This window comes from Ambystoma mexicanum, chromosome 10 (genome assembly GCF_040938575.1).
Source record: "Ambystoma mexicanum isolate Mex_15411 chromosome 10, UKY_AmexF1_1, whole genome shotgun sequence".
NCBI lineage: Eukaryota > Metazoa > Chordata > Amphibia > Caudata > Ambystomatidae > Ambystoma > Ambystoma mexicanum.
In genome coordinates this window covers 1,396,579,665-1,396,605,586 of record NC_090932.1, presented here as the reverse complement: position 1 = coordinate 1,396,605,586, position 25,922 = coordinate 1,396,579,665, and the positions used below count along the sequence as shown (strand labels likewise).

General features: G+C 45.6%; 1 protein-coding gene across 2 annotated transcripts in view; it reads left to right on the top strand.

The window, feature by feature from the left end:
• MVK (mevalonate kinase) overlaps positions 1-25,922 on the top strand; it is a 234,154-nt gene that overhangs the window by 162,275 nt on the left and 45,957 nt on the right. The window lies entirely within an intron of this gene.

The window sequence follows — 25,922 nt, the reverse complement described above, 5'->3', positions numbered from 1 at the left end:
CTTCTTTTTCTATCTGAAATCACCACCCACCAAGAAACTATGCCAGTCGACCCGACAGCTCTGGCTGACATCAACTTGACCTTAGCAAAAGCCATCAACACTGTGGTGCCGCTCACTCAACGAAAAAAGACAAGCCCCTCTTGCACCGCAACTACTGTTTCACCCCAGACCTGGAAACCCTGTGACACAAAAAAACGAGAAGCCGAAACTACCTGGGAAAACTCATCATCTGATGCAAACAAAAGCAACTTTCTCTCAATAGCCAAAACATACAAAAACGCACTCCTCCTAGCCAAAATATCCACATACAATAAAAGAATCGCCAACTCTAGCGCGCGTGAACTCTTTGCAATTTTATGGGAACTAGAAACACCATGCATCACCAAAGACAGCTGCAATAAAGACGAAGCATGCTGCGTTAGCATTCAAAGCGCACTGCTTGGCAAAATGGACTCCCTTCAGAAAAATATTCGACAAAAACAGAATGCCCTTATCCCAAACACCCCTACTAAGACAACACCACCTCCACCTGCACCCCTGACATTTCACTTTAAGCCAGTGTCTGCACAAGAAACCCTGAGCATTATCCAAAGCCTGAAACCCACAAGATGCCAAGGCGACATTTGCCCTGCTACCGTAATCAAGGACTGTGCCAAAGAACTGGCTCCCTTTTGTGCCCTGATCAATGCCTCTTTGCTACCTGCCAAGGCCCCATCAACCTCAAGAAAGCATGGGTCCTCCCCCGCTAAAAAAAACTCCCTAGATCCCGACATCCCCACTAACTACCGTCCCATTCCTACTCAAAATACCAGACAGAGTAGCATACTTCCAAATTCAATCCTTCTTGGAAGCCAACAACCTCCTGGTACTAAGACAATCAGGATTTAGACCAGGACACTGCACCAAATCAGCTCTCCTGGACCTAAAAAACCAGATGGATGAAGCCAAAGACTCTGGCAGGGTCTCCCTCCTACTCCTTCTAGACACGTCAGCATCCTTCGACCTAGTTGACCATTGCATCCTCTGCCAGCACCTCGCCTCAGCAGCACCTTTTTCACAACAAGCCACTACTTGGATCTCATCCTTCCTGTCCAACAGATCCTTCAGAGTGTTCACCCCACATATCAACTGCCCCAGTCACTGTTAAGAAAGGAAGAAGGCAATGTGCACGGAATCGCACAGTGTACAACTTTGAATCTAAATATGTGCATACAATACCCAAGACTTGTGTATACTAAAACCCAGGAGTACAAATAGAGTGAAACAATAATACCAATATATGAAAAGGAATGTGGGGTAAGCACTTAGAACCTCCTTATGACTGAAAGGAAAGTCGGCAAACTCCTTACCCACTATGCTATTACAGATACTGACAGCGCTAAGCCCACGTAGAGGGCAAGCAAGGACAGAATCTGTGAGCTGACACTCTGGATGATACTGAATAAGGAACTTAGAAACAGTACTCACGAGGACCGGAAAGACCACTTGAATGTCAGTAAACTCACGAACCCAGTTGATCAAACAGGGACCCTGAAGGCTATAACAGCAATGGGTGGAGGAAACTAAATACATAAGACCCTAGTCAAGGGGCGAGTAGGAATAGTGATTATAAAATAGTGAGGAAAACAAAAGGGCATTCACACTGGGACTAGTTACAATAACACCCACACCTAATAATCAATGGGAAATAAATGCAGAAGTGCGATGGAAAACATGGAATGGATCCCAATAGAAAGTAAGGATCAGGAGCAGGGAAAATGATATCACAAAAGGAAACCTTAAGGCAGGAAGCTAAATCTATAAAGGGAAAGACTAAAGCATCAAGTTTTTCAGTAGCAAAGGACAGCAACAAAGAAACAGAGAACACAGGCAAATTGGGCAGCATCAAAGGGTAAAGCACAGAGAAAGGCTGCCTGCAGACAGAGGAAGACAGAAAGGGAAATCCAGAAAGCAGAAATCAATTAAGCACAAAAATCCGAAATCCAGAGCAGAGGAACAAGAAACAGGAACTAGGAACTAGGCACAAAGCTAGGAACAAGGAACAAGGGACCAGTCACAACAGGAACACTGCAACAATGACCAGCGCTGGACTGAAGCAAACTGAGGCTTTTAAAGCTGCTTAACGAGCACACCGCTCAGGCGTGCCGCCTGCTGCACCTGCAGCCACAGGTGTTGCCTATCCTCCACCCAGCCTTGTCCTGCAAGGGAGGAGGTGAAGCAGTGAGCCAGGCATTCTGGGAAGCATAGTCATTTGATTAAAGTAGCATGCTGGCTGCCAAAAACCTGGAATGGATCCGGAAGGGAAGTAATTTGGGAAATAAGGTTTTAGCGCTCCCAATTCATCAGGACACTGTAGCATAAGATTCGGAGGAAAGGTCCAGTAGGGAATAAACCCCAAAACATGCCCCCAAGTGGCGGGAACGGGAGCGAAGGGAGCGAGCCGTGACAGTCACCCCGATCTCCTGCAGATTCCCCCAAGGCTCCTGCGTCTCTCCTCCATGACATTATATTTTCACAAAACCACTATTTGACATCCTAGACAGTCTTGTAATATCATATACAAACTACACGGACGATACGCAAATACTTATACCCATCTCGGGCAACTACACCACCGATTCAACTGCCATAAACTCCATCTATCACACAACCCAATCATGGATGGCTACCAGCATGCTTTGCCTAAACAACGACAAAACCGCAATCCTCCTGATAGGCTCACAGACCTCCCTCAACAAACTTGATGACAACTACAAAGCCTACACCATTGACGGTATTACCATACCAGTTTCTAACGTCAAACAAATCTCTGGGAGTATACCTGGACGCCACCCTGTCTCTGAAGAGACAGTTCAACGATATCGCCTCTTCAGCAGCATCCACAACAAAACTCCTTCACGCCTCCAGACCGTTCTTGTCCCAAGGCAGCCGCCTCACGATTGCGAGGGCCCCTATAGGGTCCAGACTGGACTACTGCAATGCACTCTTTGCAGGCACCTCCACACGAAACCTTAACAAAAACCAGGTAATTCAAAACAACGCCCTCAGAGCTGCACTTAATATTCCAAAACGTGAGCACATCTCGGCAGCTAGAAAAAAGGCCCACTGGCTACCCATTAGGCTGCTCATCCTCTGCAAAACACTAGCCATCACACACAAATGCATAACCAACAAAGCATCTAGAAATCTCTCCGAAAAAATACTAAAGAAGCAATCTTCTAGACCCACCCATCCACTCCAACCGACTAACCATCCTGCTCTACAAACTGAAAACAGCTGGAGGTGCCAGCTTCCCTGCCCTGGCTGCAGAACAGTGGGCCAATCTCTGACACATACTGAGAGCAGAACCATCACACGGGATCTTCTGCAAGCAGCCCAAAATGTTCCTGTTTGCTCAGGACACCATAGCCTAATGAGACCTAGACACTAGCTTCTGCCTTCACGTTCTGCTCCCTGCGACTCCAATACCACCCCCTCTCTCCCAACCCATAGATATCCCCTCATGTAATAGTTTCTCGGTGTGTATCTCTCTCTACACTTCTGTATCTCTGTAACAGTATTGCTGTAATTGTATATCTCTGTTACCCTTTCTCTACATGCTATCCATGTAACCAGCGCCCTGATGCCACAGGGCTTGGTGCACGATACAAATGTTAAATAAATAAATAAAAATAAATGTGCAGAATCAGTCCAATGAGGGTATTTCACTGCAGAATAATATTTACTGCTTCATTGCAGTGGAGGGGATCTCTATTCTGACAGTAGAACAATTGCATAGGTTACACCTGCCCAGGGACAACACTGTTGATTTTACAGCAGGATTGACACAAATTCACCTCCTGTCTAGGTCAGCCCCAGTGCATCACTTCTGGAGTAAAGTAAGCCTATCACACAGAGGACAAGTATCAGCTGTATATGGAAAGGGGACTCTCTCTGAAGGACTGAGAGAAGTATGCCTCTCACAAGACCAACACTCTATCTAGGTGCTGAAAGTTAATATTAAATGCAAGATTGGCACAGGTGAATCTAAAAGAACTGAATGCCACCATTACATAGAGCAATACATAGAGCAAGGCCAATCACATTGCTGGACTGAAAGAAGTCCACCTCACATAGGGGGAGACCACTACTGCAGGAGTGATGTCCATTAACTCCACGCATGACATGGACACTGCTGTTATGAGGTAACTAGCACTGCAATACTAGGAAAAAGTGCAAACTCGCAATAGAGAACACACCATCACTGTAATACTGAAAGGTGACCCTGACTCCAGGACTGAGACCTGTGCACCAGAATTGTCCATGCTGCCAAGCCTGTTTGAATTTGCAGTGTATGTAATATTATGAACACTTTAATGAAAGGCTAGTTTATCACATCCATCTGCCCTCACTTGACCTATCTGTTGGTCATCCAGTAAAGCAATCCAGTTAGAGTTGTAGGCATGAACTCCTTCAAAGAACCCACAATGGTTTCCTTTTAAATTGATTTCAAAGACTTTCTTATCTTGGAGACTGGACTCAATGGCTGACAATTTCCAACCATTTGCCTTCTCCCATCTTTGTGTAGTGGGACTATCTATGAGATGTGTTCTTTAAACCATGCTGATTAAATATTAACAATGTTTTGCATTTTGGTTTGTATAACGTGAACCTTGCTAGGAAGCAATATAGCGCTATGCTAGTAATTTGGTGTTATCAGAGGTCTCTGGAAGCTGAGGTAAAAGGTTTGGTATCTCATAGTACAGGGGTGGTTTATATCTACCCGTAGTAGGTCCGAAGTGACCCTGACGCAACCTAGAAGAGCAGGGTCTTGAATTCTATCCTCCACTTCAGGTGCATTGGAGCATACCTGATTGCAACCAGAATGGTGTTCCAGTAGACTGGGGCACAGCAAGAGAATGCCTGTTTCCAGGTTTTCTCTGTTTGGGGCAGTTTAGGCGAGAGCCTCGCAGTGGTCTGGCTCCTAAAAGAGCACGTCCCACCTGAGCCTGTACATTTTGTGGCTAGGTATGCTGGTTTGTGGGCAGTAGTTGCGTTATATGTGATGATGGCAGTTTTAATGAGTATCCTAACTGGAATGGGTTGCCAGTTTAATTCTCTTTGGATGGGGGAGATGTAGTTAAAGTTCCTGTTATGAGGTATACAGCTGCAGGTGGAACGTCCCTAAGGGAAAGTGAAGCAGGTGTGTGGTTGGGATGCCAGTGAGGAGAGCATTTCCTCCATCAAGGTGAGGGATTGCAAGGGCCTGGACTATGGATCTGAAATCCTCAGGTGGGAAGAAGGATTTTAGCTTCTGAAGGAGTGCTATTTGGTGCCAAGTGGTTTAGGCATTGTATTGATATGTTGCGGGAACGAGAGATTGCTTATGATTATTATTATTGTATTTATTGAGCATGGCCCTAGCTTCAGGAAGCAAAGGAGTGCTTTACAAGTCTTAGAGTGAAGTACACAGTGAGTGAAGCAGATCACGAGGGATTAGTACAAGGAGAGGGGAACTAACAACAGGGGGAGCAATTGGCAGCAAGGGATCTACAAACAAACAAGGAAGGAAATTGAGGAGACGTTCGCCTAGTCTCAGGTTGGGTGAGTAGTAGGTGGCGGCGTGGAACTATGTGTTAAGGAGGAGCCATTCATTTAAGAGGAAAGTGATGAGCTCCTTCCTGCAATGTTGCAGGGAGGGGGAGAGTCTAGTGTTTATGGGGAGAAGGTTCCTGGGTCTGGGGTCATAGACAGAGAAGGCCTGTCTTCTGGTTCTTTCCTTCCTGCACTAGTGGAGTTCAAGTCAGCATATGCCCTGGCTTCTGGTGGTTCGTAGTCCTGCAGAGTTGATGAGCTTCTCAGCGAGATAGCTTGGGGACTTGATAGTGATGGCCTTGTAGGTGGTGCAGCAGTATTAGAAGGGGATGCATACTTGCAGCGGGAGCCAGTGCAGTTTGATGATGAATCAGTGATTTGGCTCATGGTGGCAACTGAGGTATGGATCCATAAAGATGCATGTATTTCAAGCATCCTTGTTTGGCCTCTTGTTTAGATGCATGGTAGGTAGGTGCTAGTCATCCAATCTTGGATGGAGGTGAAACATTACCTGAGGTGTGAGATATCTTGAGTGTAATTTACTTTGAGGTATAACTGAAATGAGATGTTGAGGTAATTGAGAAATGACCTGAGTCATTCCATATAGATGTTGAAGATCACTGAGGAGAGTATGTATCCCTGTGGGACTGTTCCGGTGATGGTGGTTTGCTTGATTGCTCGGTATTAGTCTAAGAAATAGAAGGAGAACCAGCTAAGGACTATGCAAGTAGGCTTGCAAGTGTGAAGTGGCCCCCCTGCAAAATGTGGCAGAGCGGTCAAGGAGGATCAAGAGGCAGGTGCCACCTTTATCCATGGTTTGGATAGCATCATGTATGACCTGGATGATGTCAGTTTCCGTGCTGCATCTGGGGCTAAATTCAGATTAGTAGATACAGCGTGTGCAATGTTGGTTAATCTGATCATGGTGTTGGTTGGCTTCTGCTTTCTCAATGATTTTACGAAAGAATTGAAGGAAAGTGATTGTTGGGTAGTTAGTAAAGCCAACTAGGTCTAGATTGGGCTTTTTGAGTAGTGGGCAGATTAATCCTGTTTTTAAGATGCTTAGGAAGATATCCTGATTGAGCAGGGAATTAACTATTTTGAAAACGGTGGATAAGGGTGGATCCTGAGAACTGTTTCATGAGGCGGCGAGTAGGATGTCGTCCTTGAGTAAGGTAGGTTTTAGTAACGGGAAAGTATCAGCAAGGTCATTGTGGGTGGGGGTCTGCCCTAGTTTCTGTGCTAGTCTGAAGGTGGGGTGGTGCCCATTTATGATGCATGTTGGTGCCCATTTACGATGCATGTTGGCTGATTTTACCTATTTTGGTGATGTACAATTTGTTAACTGTGTTACATTTTTCTGTAGACTCTGGGATTACTGGGTTGAGCAACGGGTTGGAGCAGTGTTTGACTACCACCAAAAAGGCTTTATTCCTGTTAGCAGTTGCCGAAATAGTCATGGATAATACCTAGCTGTAGTTCCAGTGATACATGACTGGCGATTACTGGAGGCCTTTGTGCCTATTTGTTTTGTGGTATAATTTTCCTTGTGTTTGGATAGTGCATTTATTGTCAGCCAATTCTTGGGTATTCAACGGCTGGAGGGTTTAACCCGTGTGCAACTTTATTTTAGGGTGGCATGTATGTGGACCAGTTACTTCAAGGTTTGGTTAATCGTTGACAATAAAGCATCAACTTTGGGTTCTTTTAGACTGGCTAGTGTTCCAAGTCTTGTTTTCTAGCTCTTCCGGGGGACAGTTCTTAATGGATCAACAGAAAGACCTAGTGGGCTTTTCCTGCCCCTTATTACTTGGGAGGGTATGTATATGGGGGATAGGGATATAGGTATGGTGTCTTGGTCTGTCCAGTCAAATAGGATCGGGTTGAGGAATTTTACCAGGGGCAAATACAAGGCTTATTTTATTTCCCCTGATGTGTGTGGTGTTCAGTACATGTTGTTTTATGTTCATGGATGATACAGAGCATCCCTGGTGCTTCTGGTGGCTCAGGTGCCTGGTAAATTGAGATCGGCAAGGAAGATAATTATTGACTGTGTGACCTACACTTGTGAGGTGGGTGATAGATGAGATGGAACGTGGCAGTCTGCTTGTTGTTATATTGGAAAGTGGCACGTGAGGAGCTCCATTGACATTTTGATATGTGGGATATGTTGCTCCGTAGCTTTGATTCTTTCAGCCTGAAGCTCTGAAAAATTCTATGATGCTAAGTGTAAAAGAGTTCTGGCATCCCAGGGGTCTGGATGATGGCTAACGTGATTTATCAGCTAAAGGATTAACTCATCGACCTTGGACAATTTTGTGAACAAAACACATGCTTTTCAATATTGCCCTCTAATTGGCAGCTTTATAAGGGACGCAGGCCAAGAGTTTTAGGTTCAAGCCTTCTGAGTTTAGGCAAAAGTCTGGAGGTTGAGTTCTTCGCTTGCTACAGTCTGGTTATATGTGTTTTAGCTGTGCTCCAGTTAGGTACGATTTGTAAAATCCAATCGGAAAGAGATAAATTCATTCATAACAATGACTCTGGGATTAAATGAGAGATATGGTAAAAGTTTCCTTTGTTTTTTTAAACAAATTCCAAGATATTTCATGCACGGAGAACACGGACAGTCATCAAAGGCTCTTGGCCAGAAGGTCTTGTTCCAAGGGGAGAACAAAGAGTTTACAAACAGGACTTCTTTTTTGGCTGGATTGACTTTAAGGCAGTTGACATCCATCCAACTCATTACTGTCTGAAGGCAATCTGGATTTGTAATTAAACTTAAGCGGAAATGCAACTGAAAGTGCTGTCTCTTCTGTGGGCTGCCGGCTGCGCTACACTCCTGACCTCAGCTGCATCACGTTGGCCGCTGAAAGGAAGGCATGGTATCAAAGTAAGACCGATACAAGTGATCACAGTTCAAAGGTGTTTATTAAACTGTAAAATGTGTGAGATAAACGCCTAATCTAAACCTAAATCTAAGATGGGAGCAAGCTACCACCATCAAATAATAATAATAATAATAATAATGATACAGTCTTAGTGGCGTCTAGTCAAATAAAAAGGGCCCATACTAAAAAACATATTGCCAATCCTTACCGCTATCCTACAAAATAGTGTGGGATAATGTTCACAAGAAAAGAAAGAAGTGTTCACAAAATGATGAGTCAGGATGTTATGGCTGGGGTCTCCCGTCCTCACTTTTTTAGCATGGGACAAGGCAGGACTCTTGAGCACAGCAGCACATCACACTCCTGGGCTTCTCTTGCGCAAGCTTACAGTTCCTTTTCTCTATAACAGGGCCTTCTGTGCCCACGTCTCTTCTCATCCAAAGTCTCTCTCTTTCTTCAAAGGGCCTGATATGCCAAAACACCCGAACAAAAGTTCCTTCTGGTAATCTTAACGTCGGGTGATTACCCTTCAGCCTTGGATCCCCCTCAGCCGGGCTCCGATCCTTCTCTGTCGTCAGCCTCCCTCAGTCAGGCTCAGATCAACCACTCACTGTGGACATCCCTCAGTCGGGTTCATATTTGTCGTCACAATGTAGTTCACTTAGCTTATTCACAATGTGGGATTCACTGCCCTTAGATTTTCTATTGACGTCCTGCAGTTGGGTTCACTACCGCCTTTTCATCACAATCTCTTCATTTATAATATTCAAAAGTCTCAATGTCTTTTTACACAACCATCTAGTTTTAGTTGGGTTCCCCCTCATCTGGGCAAAGACCTTCTGTTAGGGAGAATTCTCTGTTTAGGCTGAATTTCCTAACCTAGTGAATCCCCAGCAGCTTTGCTGGATTTCTGGAGTTTGTATTTTTCTCCTGCCAAGAGTGAGTCTCTTTTCTTCACACTCTTGGACATGATTTGAGGGGTTCCTTTGACTGTTAATGTGTTTTATGGGCTATTGGGTCTTTTACTCCATAGGGTCTCATGTGTTTTTACTATGTGTGTTACACAGCATCCTCAGTGCAGTGACACGGGTGTCATAGTGACACCCCACCATAGACTCCATACCCTGGGACTGACTACTGTCTCCCAGGGCATGTAAAGTCACCATTGGCTTTACTAGTCCCAAATTATGAACAGAAACCAGTACAAACCATCATATTGTGGACGTACTGGTCGGGGCAATTCGATTGCCCCGGGGTCTGTTAGTCGAGGGGGCACGTCTCCGTCCCCCCTGATGGAGTTTTGGCTGGTGGCAGTGGATACTACTTTTTATATTCGACCGCAAATATATCTCTATGGGATTTTCCCATTGTTCGAGGCTACCAACTTTAATTATTTAATTCTCATAGCCTCGAACATACCGCCGGTTTATTTATTTAATATTAATTCGCTGGTTGGTATTTTTTGCCGGAACTCGATTCTAAAATGGCGTTTGTGTTCGCCTCTGTAACTCCAAACCAAAGGTCGAGCCCTTTGTTCAACTTTTTGGCGGGCTTCTCCACAGAAGCCTCCAAAAGTGGTGCCACTCTGTCTGGGTACCACAGGGGGTGTGGGAGGGGGTTTAGGCACCCTGGACTGAGTTACCTAGGTAATTCAAGTCTCACTCTTGTGTGATTGGCCCAAGTGGTGAGCCGGCCGGCTCACCACTTAGCATGTTTGATTGACAGCTAGGCTGAGTGAATGGGGGTGTGCTGCATAAAAGCAGGGCTTTTGGGATTGGAACTTCAGAAGTCGCCACAGGACCTGAGAATCCGACGAGGGAGAAGCTGAGCCGACCTGCTACGACGACACCACCGCTGGAGCCCTGCGGAACCGACTCACCACTTCCCGGCGACAGAGAAGATCTCCCGGCTGGAGAGTCTTCTTCCCCTGACTGGTGGGCACAGCCAGTTTACCTTCTTTTCCTTGCATCCCAGGGCGTCTTGTGGTCGAATTGCCCGTGCCAAGCACCCCGGCAACCGGATAGCCACTTACCACTGGACCGCAAATAAAAGGACCGCTCCTTTTAACTGAGAACTCCGTGGCTGGTTTCTTCCCTGGCAGTGCAACGGACTCCTGTCTTCCTCCCCGACGAGATCCTCTCTTCCCCCGGACGAAGCACCGACTTACATCCGCTGCCAGGAACAACCGCTGGAGTATTCTCACCACTTTAAGGTACCGTGTCCGCCAGGCCTCCCTTTCTAAAGATTGCTACAAGGTAATAATAATCCCTTAACCTTCTGGACTGGGCTGGCCGCCTTGACCATATAACTGGTCCCTTTCTTTTGGTCCAACTCTTTCTGAACTCATTTCGAGACTTTTGGGCACTTTGAACCGTGTGACCTTGGACACTTTTCGACCGGAGCCTCTTAAAGTGGGTCCGGCCTTGTTAATTTTGACTTTACGGTTTTAACCTGCCTTCTTCTCCTACCTTGTTCTTCTGAAAGTGTTGGGATCTGTTTCTATCTTTGCTCTGCCTTTCTCTCCCTTGTAAACCGATTGATTAGAGTGCCATCTTTGTTAAGCGCTCACCGCTGTCTGAAAATAAGTGTTGCTTTACTTAAGACTTGTCTAACTAATCGTTGAAGGGAGTGTAGATCTTATAGTGACCTTGTTTTTGAACTGCTTAATATTAGTGCCTGTGTGTTTTATTAGATGTGGTTTTAAATAAATACTTATATCTCTTTTACACCAAACTCTGGTCAGTGTTTGCTTGTTCTACTGTGTTCTTTTGACCTATTGTGAATACTCTGTATACTGCCTAACCCTTCTTGAAGGAAGTCTGACTGCTCAGCCACAGCTACCAAGTGAATCTGCGTGGTACAGACTGCTACCAAGTGGGTTTACTGCCAAACACTTGTAGTTTTAAATCTTTTGCCGTGGTCCCAGAGGGAACTGCACAGGTTTCTGCCTAACACCTTCCAAAGCACCTGCCAATTTCAAACAGAGACTTCTGTTGTGAAGACAGGCTGGCTGAGCTGCCTTTCTCTGTGCAGCACTCCCATTTATTGCTGAGTGTCTTCTTTCATTCAACAAGGGACCGGCAGGCTTTAGCCGGCCCCCTCAGCAACACCCACTTCTAAGGCCCCTGTCTGCTCCCTGTCCGCTTCCGGAACGCTAATTGGGGTCCTCCCTGCACCTCGACCGCAATGATGTTGCAACCTCACTCCTCTATGAAATCCGGACTGCCTTGACATTGTCACCTCGAACTATGGGTTAGTTCCCTCCTTCTGGACTCACTCCTACCACCTTTGACTATCACTATTCTTTCTGCTTTTTTCTCCCATGTTGTCATTCTGATGTGCAGTGCTTTTAAAACCCTTTGCTAACATCTGTATCCCTGATTGGAAAGTCAAATCTTGTTGTTTTTGCTTTATGCTAGAAAGTCAAAGCTTGCTGTTTTTGCTTTATGCTAGAAAGTCAAAGCTTGCTGTTTTTGCTTTTTGCTAGAAAGTCAAATCTTGCTGTTTTTTCTTTTTGCTAGAATGTCAAAGCTTGCTGCCCATTGCTAAATTCTTTGTACTTTGCTTGTATACTGTTGCTTCTCTGTATCTGGCCGGCCCAGTGACCTCACCACTCTGTTGTCCCACACCTACCTGCCTTAGCCCCCCAGATTCTCCCTCCTCTCCTCGCTTCCACCCCCATGGTGCTTTTTGTTTCTCCTATCTTTTCCAACGTCTTCTCCATTGACTATCCTTCCCTTCTCACTAGGTCTGGCAGGAAGCAGTTCAAAAAGGATATCTTGGCCTCTAACCCTGGTCTTCCTATCTCCAACACCTACTCTAATGCTTCCTCCAGAAAGACCCTCACCGACATCCTCTTTGTCGTTCCTTCGCCAGATCTATGGACTCTTCATATGATCTCTGTGCTCTGTCCTGTCTCCTCCTCTCCCATTAATGGTGGTACTCACAGGGAAGTTCTCCTGGCTTCCTTTGACTCCTCTAAAGTCATCATTAATGTCTACCTTAATGTTCCTGTCATGAACGAAGTCCCTCAGGCCAATCTCCTCCTCACCTAATCAATTTCCTCTCATCTCCTGCTGTCTACTCCTCTTCCCCCCCTTGGCTACCTTGGCCCCTCTCTCCTTGTCCTCTAACCCTCCTAGGGCTCTTTCTCCTCCGCAGGGCATACCTCTGATTTATACCCCTCCTCGGAAGGTCTTTAAGGTTGGCAACCTTCTTCATCCTGCCACTCTCAACTCTTGCTCTGCTGTCAAACACTCCTCTGACATCTGCCGCCTCCTTGAAGAACTAGACCTTGATGTCCTTGGTCTTACTGTGACATGGTTCACGGCCAGCTCTGTCACAAGCTTTGACACTCTCTTCCCTGATGGCTACAAGATCCTCTCTGCACCCAAATCCTCCCAGTCTGGTGAGGGGGTACCCCTGGATTCCTGCCTCTATCATTCCCACTCAGACCTACTCCTCTTTTGAATGCCTTGTCTGTAGGCTCTCCCTCCCTCTCTCTCTCTCTCTCTCTCTCTCTCTCTCTCTCTCTCTCTCTCTCTCTATCCTACCCATTCTCTTACTGTGGCTACCATCTACCGGGCTCCTGGTCAAATCACCTCATTTCTCTCTGAGTGGGCGGACCTCTCCTCCTCCCTCCTGGCCTCTACCACTCAACTGCTTCTCCTCGGTGACCTCAATATCCATTAAGGCCCTCTCCTTGTTCCTCCTCTTTACTCTTCCGTGACCTCTGCCACTCCCTATCCCTGTCCATCCCCCTTCCGGCCCAACTCACTCTGCAGGGCACACACTCGATGTCTTGATCTCCTCTGACCTCCCCCTCTCCATCCCTCTGACCGCTCATCTCTCCTGGAGCTATCATTCCCTCCTCTCATCTCTCCCTCTCTTCCCCCCAAGCCTACACCAGCATTGCCACCTACCTTCTCGGACATCCGGCTCATGAAGCGTTTGTCAGTTGAGGCTTTTGCTGCCACCTTCTCCCCCCACCCCCTCCACCTCTGGCTGACTCACATCCTGACACAGCCCTGTCTCTGATCTACTCTTCTTTTTCTGATATTCTTGATGCTCTTGCGCCTGTCATGAGGATCCGTTTGAAGTCCAAAGCCAAGTGCAATTTCTGGTATGACTCCAACCTAGCTACACTTAAACGTAAGTGTAGGACCGCTGAGAGGAAATGTACGGCTTCTTGTTCATCCTCCTTCTCATCCTTTCCTCTTTTCTATCCTGATGAGGTCGCTAGACAAGTCCGATCTATGAAAGCCTCGTCCAAACAGGTTCCTCCGAGTTCCTCTAAAACCATCAAAGACCACATTGATACCCTCGCTCCAGCCCTTGCCGAATTTTTGCAACCACTCCTTTGCCTCAGGATCCTTCTCCTCCCCTCTGAAGCACTCCCTTGTGCATCCTCTTCTCAAGAAACCCACAGCTGATCCTTCTTGTCCGGCTAACTATCGCCCAATTTCCATTGCTCCCTTTCTGGGCAAACTCCTGGAAAAGCTAGCCATCCCTCAGCTTAACCTTCATTCTGATTCTGTTGGCTGTCTCCATGACCACCCGTCTGGCTTCAGAGCTACCAGAAGCACGAAAACTGCTCTCCTGAACATCCGTGAAGATCTGCTCTTCAGCCTTGACTCTAACATTCCCTGTGTCCTCATCCTACTCGATCTCTCTTCTGCCTTCAACACGGTCAACCATACCATCCTGCTCAACCGTCTCCGTGATAACCTGGGTATCATCGATCAGGCTCTGGCCTGGCTGACCTCTTTTCTCTCTGATAGACCCTCCGGGGTCCAACCTGGGTCCTTCCTATTATCTATCTCCCTCTCTACCTGTGGTGTTCCCCAGGGGTCTAACCTCTCGCCCTGGCTTTTCAACCAATACTTGGCAGCTCTCGCCCACTGCATTGCCATTTTCTGCTCAAACTTCCAGTGCTACACTGACGACACTCAACTCATTTTCAAATCCTCTCCCTCTCTCATCTCTGATTGCCTAACCGTCATTCAAGATTGGTGTGCCGCCAACGATCTTTGAATACCAGCAAGACGGAGATCCTCCTCATCGGCACACCTTCACCATCCTTTCCCCTCACTCTCTGGCTGGCCTCCCTTGGCCCTCCTCCTACCCCCACCTGCGAGGCTAAGAACCTCAGGGTCATCTTTGACTCCACACTTTCCTTCTCCGCCCACATCTCTGATGTCTCTAAAAAGTCAAACTTCCTACTGCACCTTTTCAGAGGTACTCTGCCTTTCCTCTCCTTCCCCCAGAAGCTCACCGTCTCCCAAGCTCTGGTTCTCTCTAGGGTGGACTATTATAACAGCCTCTTTCTAAATCTACCTGCCTCTACCTCTACTCTCCGTCCTCTGTAACTAATCCAGAACAGGACTGCAAGAGTTGTCCTTGGCCTCAAGCCCTGGGATCGTATCTCTCCAGCTCTGAAATCTTTCCATTGGCTCCCAGTGGATGCAAGGATTAAATTCAAAACCCTCTGCATTGTCCACAAGGCTTTCTGGGGCCTGGGTCCAAAAATACCTTCAGCTATCCTACCGAAAATACCTCCCCTCTCGAGCTCTTCGTTCCTCTAACTCACTCAGGGTCAGTCGTTTTTCAAAGAAACTAGCTGGGGGTAGATCTGTCTTCAAGTTGGGGACCTCCATCTGGAACAGCCTCCCAGCAACTCTGAAACCTGAGGAGAACCATCTCCAGTTCCGGAAGCACCTCAGACCTTCCTCTTTGCTTCTGCCTTTGCCCCCCTTCTCCCCTGCTGATCTGCTCTCTCTCAGCACCATGCACCTGGCCACCCTCTTTCCTCTGGGCCCAGGTACCTGCTCACCCGGCAGCCCCCCCCCTCTGCACTGCCTCTGGGCCACCCCTTGCACTGGGGTCTGTATCTGTACCCATACAGTCCCCCCCTTTTTCTTCCTGCACTTATGAGACCTACCCTGTGTGCACTTACCACTTGCTGGTTGCACTACCACTGTTTGTTGTCCTTATTATTTATTTATTTATTATTTATCTGTTTCTCCTTTGCTCCGCGCTTTCCACTTCTCCCCCCTTCCATGCACTTTTCCCCTTTCCCTCTTCCATGCACTTATACGTTCTCAATGTCACTGGGCCTAGTAAGATCGTTGTTTTGTTCTCCCCTGATCCCCTCCCTTGCCTTGTCGCGCTATGAAACACTTGTGTACGAGCGCGATAGAAATAATTTAATTCAATTCTGAAGGGCCATCATGTCTCTCTGGGCTGCTATGGCAAGTGCGTGCTTCACAAAATCACAATTTGCACAGCGTTCCCCTCAGCCGGGCGCAAACTCCTGTTTCACAATTCCCTCAGTCGGATCCACAATTTCACAATTGTCAAATCTTCTGCAGCGATTCAAGGGGTTGGCATTGACCCTTGTATAAACACCTTGACTCACACCGGCCTTCCCTATGGCTTCCTGGTATTTGTAGTTTTAGTACTTTTTTAATTCCACATTCTTTGTTCAGGAGAGGGGTGCCAGATGGAGACCCAAATGAGCGCCCATGTGGCGCCGGACCACTCTATCTCTGGTACCAAGTCCGTTCACAAAAAGACCTCTGTCTATTAATCTTCTTATTGTTGCCACTGCAACCTGGAGTCTAACATAGTCCGGGCCACTATCGGGTTCTTCTGACTCACCGGCTGTGCAGAGTTTGTTGGCATTTATTTTGCTGCTGGAGTCGAGGACGGTACCGCAATGGCAACCGTGTCTCCCCGCCCTGGCAATCAGTGCAGGAGGTTTCCATGTACTGCTGACATCCGTCACACCATTCGCCAGCTGTTACTCCCGGTCTTATGTTTCCTTTGTCGGAGGCTTTTCTGGTCTGGGTTGAAAAGGGCAAGGGCAACTCCCTCCTTGACGTCCTTTGAGGTCTCACCGCCTTTCTTCTCAGTTTGAACAGCCATCCTAGAATAGCTGCTTCCTCGTGCATTTGGCTTTGCTCATAATGTGCTCTTGTGCTCCTCCTTTTATCCCAGCGGGGAAGGGAAAGGGCAGTCAGGTGTGTGTAGTTGTCAGCTATTGCCTGACTCTGCCTGACCCTTGTTTTTGGGCATGTCGGGTAAACAGCTCAGGTTTAAGTCAGTTGTCGCTCACAGCATTAGAAAGGGTTTGATTTGGAAAATGGGGGGTGGTTAGAGTTTCTAAATATCCTACTGGGCAGGATGGGGAAAAGGTGTCATAAGGAAGGGGATACCACGTCTCACCCTTTGGTGTCCCACTTTCACTCCCTAAAGACCCCCCATCCAAGTGATCCTCACGCACTGGTCCACCCCCAGGAACTGGATCCAATAGCAATAGCAATGGATAACAGATCCCCGGGGACTAGTGAGTGAGACCTTCAGGTGTCACACACCGCTTTATTTGTGCAACCGCCGAGTGCTATTCCCCGCTGGATGAGGTAAGTGTATGGTATTGGGACTGACACAAGCAATTGTAATGAGTAATTTGCTGTTAATTCAGGCTTGAGTGCCTGTGCAATAAGCACGTACAGGTCTGCCCCTCTTAGCATTCGCAGCTGGTCCTATTTCCGTGGAAAAAGATCAGCAAAAAAGACTTCTAAAGTGACGACTTGTGTCTAATTACTTCTGAAAACATTTAACATCACATAAATAACAAATCTGCTCCGGGCTGGGGAGTTAAAGAGGCCTGAAAAAGAAGACAAGGCATTTACAACCTAAGAAGCATTGCGAAGCACGGGCACGATACGGGTAAACCCTTTGAGGTGACTAATACCATTCACACGGATGCTCCCAATACATACTTTACAAAGGAGAGGAGTTGACGCCATGTTGCCCGAGTCGAGTTCTTTCCTTGCAAGTGACAGTCCCTGTAAATTAACTATAATTGACAACAACTCATTACTGAATCTGTGTTACTCTCTGAAAAGCGAAGTCAACAGATTAGCTGTAGCTAAGACTAGGACATAAATTGAGACATCTATTGTGCACAAGGAATGTGCTAAAGGCCTGGGGCAGGGCTCACAACTGCATGCCAGCTTGACGGCTACTCCTGATTTATTTAATTCCCATGAGGATCACAAGGTGCACAGTGCTGGTGCCTCCTATGGGAGCTCAATGCTTACTATAGCTAGTGCAGAACCCATACAGTTCACCCTGAAGATATTGTTTCAATTGTCCGAACAATATCCATGAGGGGATGAAAGAGCAAATATTATTGATGTGACACTTGAGAAAGCCACAGTGTATTGATACTGGCTAAAGGGGCCCTAGAGGCTGGAAGTAACTGCATTGATAACATCCGTGTTATAATCCTGATCAGATGTGGATCTCTAATAAGATCTACTCATCTAGTGGAGACTACTATCAAGAACAAATTTGAATCCACTAGTAAAGAAGAGGCACCAAAGAAGGGGCCCTGTACCAATGCAGATCCACGAAAGCTCCAGGGACATTTGCATCTCCAAGAAGGAATGGCGAAGGCTTAAGCGTTTAAGTAATGTAAAGGCAAAGAAAGGCTTAAACCCTTAAATGCTAAGGACGAGTATGCTCGTCCTTTTTGCATAGACTTAATTAAAGCTCAGCAGTTAAGAACAAAGCAGCATGAAAGGTGACCTCCCCTCTGGACATTACTGTTGTTCCCTCTGCTAGTCCAATTCCTAAGCCCAAAACTAGGAAAGCAAAGGGCAAAAAGACGGCTGAAGACATCCAGGCAATGTGGTGACTTGTCAGCTTGGATCATCAAACCAGGCATTCTGCAACCTGAGCAAGCCACTGACGAGGCACAAATGGGAAATGCTTCTGTGTGTATTTCCACGTCGGTCCTGAATGCCAGTTTGAGCTCAGACGTGAACAGACTTGTACTGACAATTCAAAAGCGACTTTATGGCAATCGCCTCTGCATCTCCATGATACCGGGCCGAGGGGTCCTTTACGTAAGATAATATCAGAACCACAATCACTTGAGAAGTCAATGTCTTTCGCAATATGCAATATGTTTTTAGAGAAGCCTGAAGCCCTTATGAATCACCCATACATCCTGCAACTATTATCCAATATACCGCCTCTGAGAGTTTTGAGCTCAAGGGATATCGATTATATTGAACTCTTGGAGACGGCCCCAGTGCCGACATTGCTAGTGCATTTTGTGTCTGCTGTAATAGTCGACATGATTAAAGAGCACATTGACAGTGTCCTAAGTTAGGAGGAATGGTTTTCAGAGAATGGCATTTTGTCAGACACTTAAATGGCCTTTAGGGAATGGACAGGCACGATGCATCAGGGCCTACACTTGTATTTTATTCTGGCTAAATATGTGCTTGTTCTGAGCCCGCCTGTCTAAGTGGCTTTTATGGATTTGAGTTCTGCTTTTGACCACGGGCTCCTTTGGCAGACTCTTGGAGCTATGGGAATCCCAAGACCTTTGATACGCACAAGTCCTTACATGAGGACTCCAAGGTTCAGATTCGCTTTGGTGCAGAGGTAGAATTGAATGAATATGTTTTGATTATTAAGGGGGTCAGAAAAAAGCTTTGTGCTAGCTCCCCTCATTTTTGATGTGTATGTAAACTCTGTTGCAACTTGTCTGGAGGCCAGCAAGACAGATGTACCTCGTTGTGAAGGGCAAGAGACTGCCTGTTCTCAGCTATGCTGTTTATGCAGTCCTCCTGGCTAGAACACCTAAATCAATCAAGTTATTAGTTGAGGAATATTCTACTTATATGAGCTCTAGGGGTTTGCAAGTTAAACATTCAAAATGTTTAAGCATCTCCAGGACTAAAATGAGATTACAGCCAAAAGCCCTGGGAGGTGGAAAGCTTGGTTGGTGGTTCTGCTTTGGTTACACAGGAATTGGATTTAACAATAGGTTGACCAGGATTGATCATTTTACCATGAGGCTGCTAAAATTAGTTAGATAACAGGCAGAATTTTTAGATTTGCAAGGACTTTGCAACTTCAGGGGGAAAGCGGTTCCTACTGCCTCATATGGATTTGTGATTTGGGGTTATGGGAAGGTTGAATGTTTGATGGTCACTCCCTCTACCTCCGTATACAGTGAGACTGCTTCTAACTATCCAACAGACATGGTATCCCTAAGACTCATTTTAGCATAGCAGCATTGTGGGCCCGTCAACATGGTGAGTTAACTAAAGATTTGATAAGGAATCTGATTTCCATGGGTAGTTATCAACCATTGACTACTTAGCTCATGTTAGGTCTTTATTATCTTTTTAGTTTGATAACCCAGAGACCATAATGAGCTTGCCAAAAATTCATATGATGCATTTTTGTGCTTCAAATAGAGAACAAGCTATATTTTTGAAACCTCAGGTAAGGTTATACTTGCCGCTTCCCCCAATAGATGGTGCAGCTGGTTATCTTTCACTTATGACCAACAACCAACACAGGATGCTTCTCACTAAGACAAGGTTTAATATTTTGCCTCTAAAAGCAGTGACATATAAATTGGTGAAGGATCACTCAAAGGAAACTAACCAAAGTTGTCTCTGTGGGGATCATGAGACTTTGTCTCATTTTGTTTTATTTTCAGATATTAGGAAACACCTGTTATTAGGGGTTCTAAGAGAAAGAGGATTGAAGCATTTCCCACCAGCACTTATTTTTTTTATTCAGCTCAACGGAACTGAAGGTGATTTTTGCCTTTGCATGTTATCTGAGGAGAGCCTGGTCAAAGAGAAATAAACTGATGGTGGACAAAGCGGGGTTGCAAAGGTTTTTATGGTTGAAATTGTTTATATTTTTAATGGACTGTATTTAGCATGATTCACTTATATTGGTGACTAGTGTACATGGGCCAAAGTGCGTAAAGTAAGAATATTCATGGGGTTGCGACCCTAAGTTACCTGGGGGCAACCAGACGTGGACTCCCTGCTCACTGTGCTCAGAGGCACAGCTTCACCTCACTGATGAGGCCCAACAAGGCTGAAACACGTGTATGGGGTTGCTGTTGGTACTCTTGTCCAGAGAGGAATTGCCATAGCATTTTGGTGCTGGACTGCCCATGTGGACAGGACAAAGACTGATATGCAAATGTATATTTCCCATCTGTGAAAGGTGCAGTGAGCAAAAAAGCGTGTGCTGCAAACTCTCATCTCAGAACAGGTTATCATGCCATGTTCTTTCTGGTGAGCAGCACCTGCTACTTTTTTTTTAAATTAATATATTATGTGGTATATTTTGCTGTAATTTATGTTAAAAGAAAAACAGTAGGACCACTGTAAATCCTAAGGCAATAGCTCACTCTAGCCGTAACAGGCGAAATGGGTAGTCTCTACAGTGTATGACTGCATCGGACAAACATACATCTGGCCTTTTATTGTTGTAAGATTATTAGGTTATGAGACGGATTTCAAACTGGATAATGTATTACTTTTAGTACAGCCAGATTGGTGTATATGCTCTGTTTTTAAGGTATATTTGTTATGTGTAAATAAATGTGTTTTTGGATTAGTTTTAATCTAAAATAAACTTGAATTTAATTTAATTAAAGATATCTGTACACTTGCTCCCTGTCCATACCGCACTGACACCTGGGTGTCATGGTGCATTAGCTTCAATAAAGATAAGATGTGTAGGTATCTAAAGGTCTTCAAGGATCTGCCAAATCCTTACCCTATTCACCATATCAAGGGCAGATCGCCAGATAAATGGGAAATGTATATACATATTTGGCAACTCTCTTGTACTTAAAATCTCTGGGGCACGCATAGCTGCAGAATCAGTCTTTCCACATTCCTAGCTTCATGATCACCTCATGATCATCTCATTCGGCAGACCAGCCACCACCTCTGGTGAGTCACCAATCCTGAACGAGTGGAGGGACAAATAGCTCCTCAAAACACTGCTGAACTGGGATCCCAATCTACCCCCTGTTGCCTGCAGGAAGTTTCTGCCCTGTACAGCATCATTTCACCTCTGCCATTCCCAGAGAAACCCAAGCTTCTTGGCCATTCTGGTATGTCTTATCTCTGGATTGTAAATACCCTTCTGTTCTCTTCCACCCACGTGTCCTGTCATTGCACCACCTTGCTGATGCCCCTTTTCCTTCCCTTAAATGTCAATTCACTCACCCTGGCATTGGCATATAAAGACAGTAAGAATGGCATTTACAGAGAAGGCATTCAAAACTATAGTGCACATACCCTCTCCTGGCAGTTCATGACATCCTACAATGTCCGCACATATATTAACTTTCTTTTGTCCTCCTCTTTCTTGGCTGACCTACTCCATCTCGAAAACCTTTGTTTAACTAAGTAGTGCAGCATTTTCTTCCTCACCTTTGCTTGAGCAATAAATGAAATGGAAGATGCTCAGTGCTGCCAATGACTTGCATTTCCCAATGTCCAGCCCACCAAACAAATGCCTAGCAATGTCTTTTATGATAACTAATGGACCCTCCTTTGAACGAAGCCTTGTACCATTGCCTGTAATCATGAATTGTAAGACGGCATTACCAGTTTGTTCAGTCCCGGACATCAATGTTCAGGAGGCTGCGTATGAATGGTGGTATCTCTTTCTGCTTCTGGTGCCAGATTTTCAAAGATATCCGATTGGAAAGAGACTAAGCATCCGTAATTATATTCTTGGACCCCTCCACATACTTAGCAGAAAATTGATTTTCAGTTCCAAGCAGTCTAACACAAATGACCGAAAAAAACATGTGAGATGCAAGGACACCTTGTGGACTACTTGTTCAACTTTGGATATGAGACAAGCTGTCGGATCAGAAACTGGCCTATCGGGTCAATAAAAAAGGCTTCTTTCAGCTCTTTTAACTACATGAACTTTAGATCTCTTTGCAAGAACTCGGGCATTAATTGTTCTAATCATTTTGTGTTTAATTTATTCTAATGGTATTTATCTAGGGGCACATACATATCTGATTGACAAACTTAGATGCATGCCTCACTACCAATACCAATTATTTTCAGCACAATTCTCCGGCTTTGAAGACCCTGTACTGACTTATGGTGGACAAACAGATAACAGTATCATTCTCTATATAGTCCATAAGGCTATCCATCTACCGGTCCCACCCTTCATAGAATTCCCTTGTAAGGCCAGGAAGGGCTTTGAGATAGAAAATGTAGAAACTAATTTATCCCTTGGTTTAATCGAAGTTGGATGGGGCGTTGTGCCTTCGCATTTCAGGCTCCTTCATTACGGAACTCCCTCTCTGTTTTTTTTAGCTGGATAGATTTCCATGTGGCCTTCAGGAAGACTTTAAAACTTGGCTTTTTCAGTGTATAACCCTTCAATCTGTTTGTTTCAACTGCTGAATTCAGCTGCTCCATGAAGCCATATTGCTGATGATTATCTCAATATACGTTTTTATCAACATAGCATAATAATACAATCTGTCTGTTGGCCAGCTTTTCTCCTCTTATGTTTACAGAAACCAGTACGGAGAACATCTCCAGAAACTTGATGTTTAAAACTCTTTATTTATTTGACCTTAGTAAGGCACCTGTGCACAGGTGTTACCAGGCGCCACAACACAGGATGGTGGTGGGACATGGGAATCATAAGAATTAAACAACAAAGAACAAGGAAGTGGTTACATAGGCCTTGTGACAATCCTACTGTGCAATTGCATGACAAAGTGATGAGTGCAAGGTGGGTGTGTGGGGGGGAAGAGGGAGAAGTGCAAGAGTTGGGTACCCCCACGGGTGAGGTGCTGGCAAGTGATGGTCAAGTGCCAGGGGGAAAAGAGGAGGGGAGGGAGAGTGCGGTGGATAGGAGAACTGGTGTTGGGATAGTCCAGGAAAGGGAGCCCGAAGGCAAGTGCTGGCAAAGGATGCTGGGAGGCACTGGTGGGGGGTTGGTCAGGTCCCTGTATGACTCTGAAGGGAGCCGGCCCCAGTTGCAGTGGCAGGTGGAGAGTTTAGCACGGGAGTGGGAGAGGAAAGGAAGAGGAGAAAAGGAAGGTCTTGAGAAGTTTCCAGGAACTCGAGAAGATCTGGCTCAAGTCTGAGGGGGGAGGGAGGATGTTTCAGAGGGAGGTGCTAGCCGAGGAGAGGGATCTAGCGCCCACTCTCTCCTTGGAGAAGTGTTTGACCTTCAGAGAGTTGGATCCCGAACACCGAGGGATTCTGGCTGTGAGTTATTTTGGGAGAGAAAGCTGGATGTAGAGGTCCCAGGCTCCAGACAGCCTTGTGGATGATGCAAAGGGTTTTGCATTTTATCCTTGCAGTCACCGGGAGCAAGAGGAGAGATTTTAGGGCTGTAGAGATGCGGTCCCTGGACTTGAGGCCAAGGATAAGACTTGCAGTCCTATTCCGGATTAGTTGGAGGGAGCAAAGGGAGGAAAGAGCGAGGTTGTGGAAGAGGCTATTGCAGTAATCAAGCCTAGCGAGAACCAGGGCTCTGGAGACATTGAGCTTCTGGGGGAAGGTGAGGAAAGGTATAATGCCCCTGAGGACATGAGGCTGAAAATCGGACTTCTTGGCAAGGTCCATGTGTGGATTGAAGGAGAGAGAGGAGTCGAAGATAATCCCAAGGTTTTTTGCCTCACAAATGGGTGAGGGGAGGGGACTGTAAGGAACTCATGGTGGCAACAATAAACAAAGACACAAGTGAGCACAGTTTAAGGGTGTTTATTAAACTGTAAATGCAGGGTGGAAAAATGCCAAACCTCAAACTAAATCTAAGATGGGAGCAAGCTTCGACCATCAAATGAAAAATAAGGCAGTCCTTGTGGCGTTGTGTCAACATAAAAGGGCCTATACTAAGAAAAACCTGTTGCCTATTCCTTACGACTAATTACAAAGAGTGTGGAATAAGGGTTCAATAAAGAAAGAAGTGTTCACAAATAATAAGTCAGGATGTGATTGCCAGGGGTCTCCCTTCCCCACGTTTTCAGCATGGGACAAGGTGGGATCTTGGAGCACAGCACCCGTTCGAGCTTTCTCAGCACAAGCCGACAGTTCAGTTCCAGCGATCAGATTCTTCAATGGTTAAGTCTCTTTTTTTTTCCTTCTTGTTTTTATTGTTGCATTTATGGTTTACAAAAATCCTTACACAACATAGTAAAAAAGAACAAAAATCACATATATACAGAAATTAAAATATTTAAACATTCACATATTCAGAAAGTAAAAGAAAAAGCTAAAACCTATCACATAACACTCTATGGGGGTCATTACGAGTCGGGCGGTAAGGGATACCGGGCACCGGTAAGGAGACCGATGCCGGTAATCCCTTACTGCCCGATTCCGAGGTCCCTTGGAGGGAACCGTAAGGAACATGTGGCCTGGCCACACGTCCCTTACGGGTCCCGCTAAGGGACCAGGGCGCTAATAACGGGCTTGCCATTCGCGAGCCCGTTATTAGCGCCCTTCCCATTCCCATTGAGCCCTATGGGGGCTCAAATAGGAATGTGGAATGGTTTGTTCAGTGGGGACTTATCGGTCCCGCCAGGGTCGGACTGCACTGGTAAGTCCCCATTGAACAAGACCGGACTCGGTCACGGTATGGGAGACAGCCATTGTGCTAATAGCACCATGGCTACTGCCCATCTCGTAATGACCCCCTATGTCTGTCACAAAATCATACAATACTCATTTCATTCTTTGTAGCTAATTCATTTGATACAAAATTTTAAAAATGAGTCCAAGCCAAAATAAGAGATACGTTGGTGCCCCACATAAGTCAACACCAAAACAAATTCCTAAACCCCTCCGTAGAACCACCACCCAATTCTTTAAAGCATAAAATCTGCTTGTTTACAAAATATGGACATACAATCACCAGATGTTTCAGTTTCATATGTATCCTTCCTACCGCAAAATCTACAATCAAGGTTTTTACATGGGGATGTAGTGTGCTCTTTCCAGTGTTTTATCCTCTTGAGAGTATGAAACTGGTTGAGTTTAAAACGCATCTAGGTTGTGCGTATTTTCTCGCACGGACAACATTGGATATAGAGGGGTAAGCATTCTCTGGAGTGTTTAAACCTCGAATAGTGTACATACATTGCATAAAACGATACACCATCAATGGTTCACCCCAGTCAGCCCAAAAAAGAAGTATTAACCCCGTCAGGACTTTGTATCAAATCAAGCACAGATAACCCAATTGAGTCCAATACCCCAATCATCCTCATTCTAAAATGTTGTAGGGAAATAACAGACTCTACCTCCATCACTAAATGCAACGTATCGTATAACAAGTTAACAGGAGGCACAAGAATTTTCCTAAAAGTGGATAATTGTCTCCACATATACCTATCCTCCAGGGAAATGAGGCACAATTCATGTCTGATGACAGAATTAAGGAATGCCATAGACAAACCTAGGACCTCCTTCCAGAGTTTACCTTGGATACAATTGAGCAAATTGCCCAAATCATATAATGACATGTCGAGACCATAAAGAATTATAGGTTCGAATTTGGCAAGATATTAATGCTGTAGTGGGAACAAAGAAAATGTACACATTCTATTTCGTAGAAATATGAATT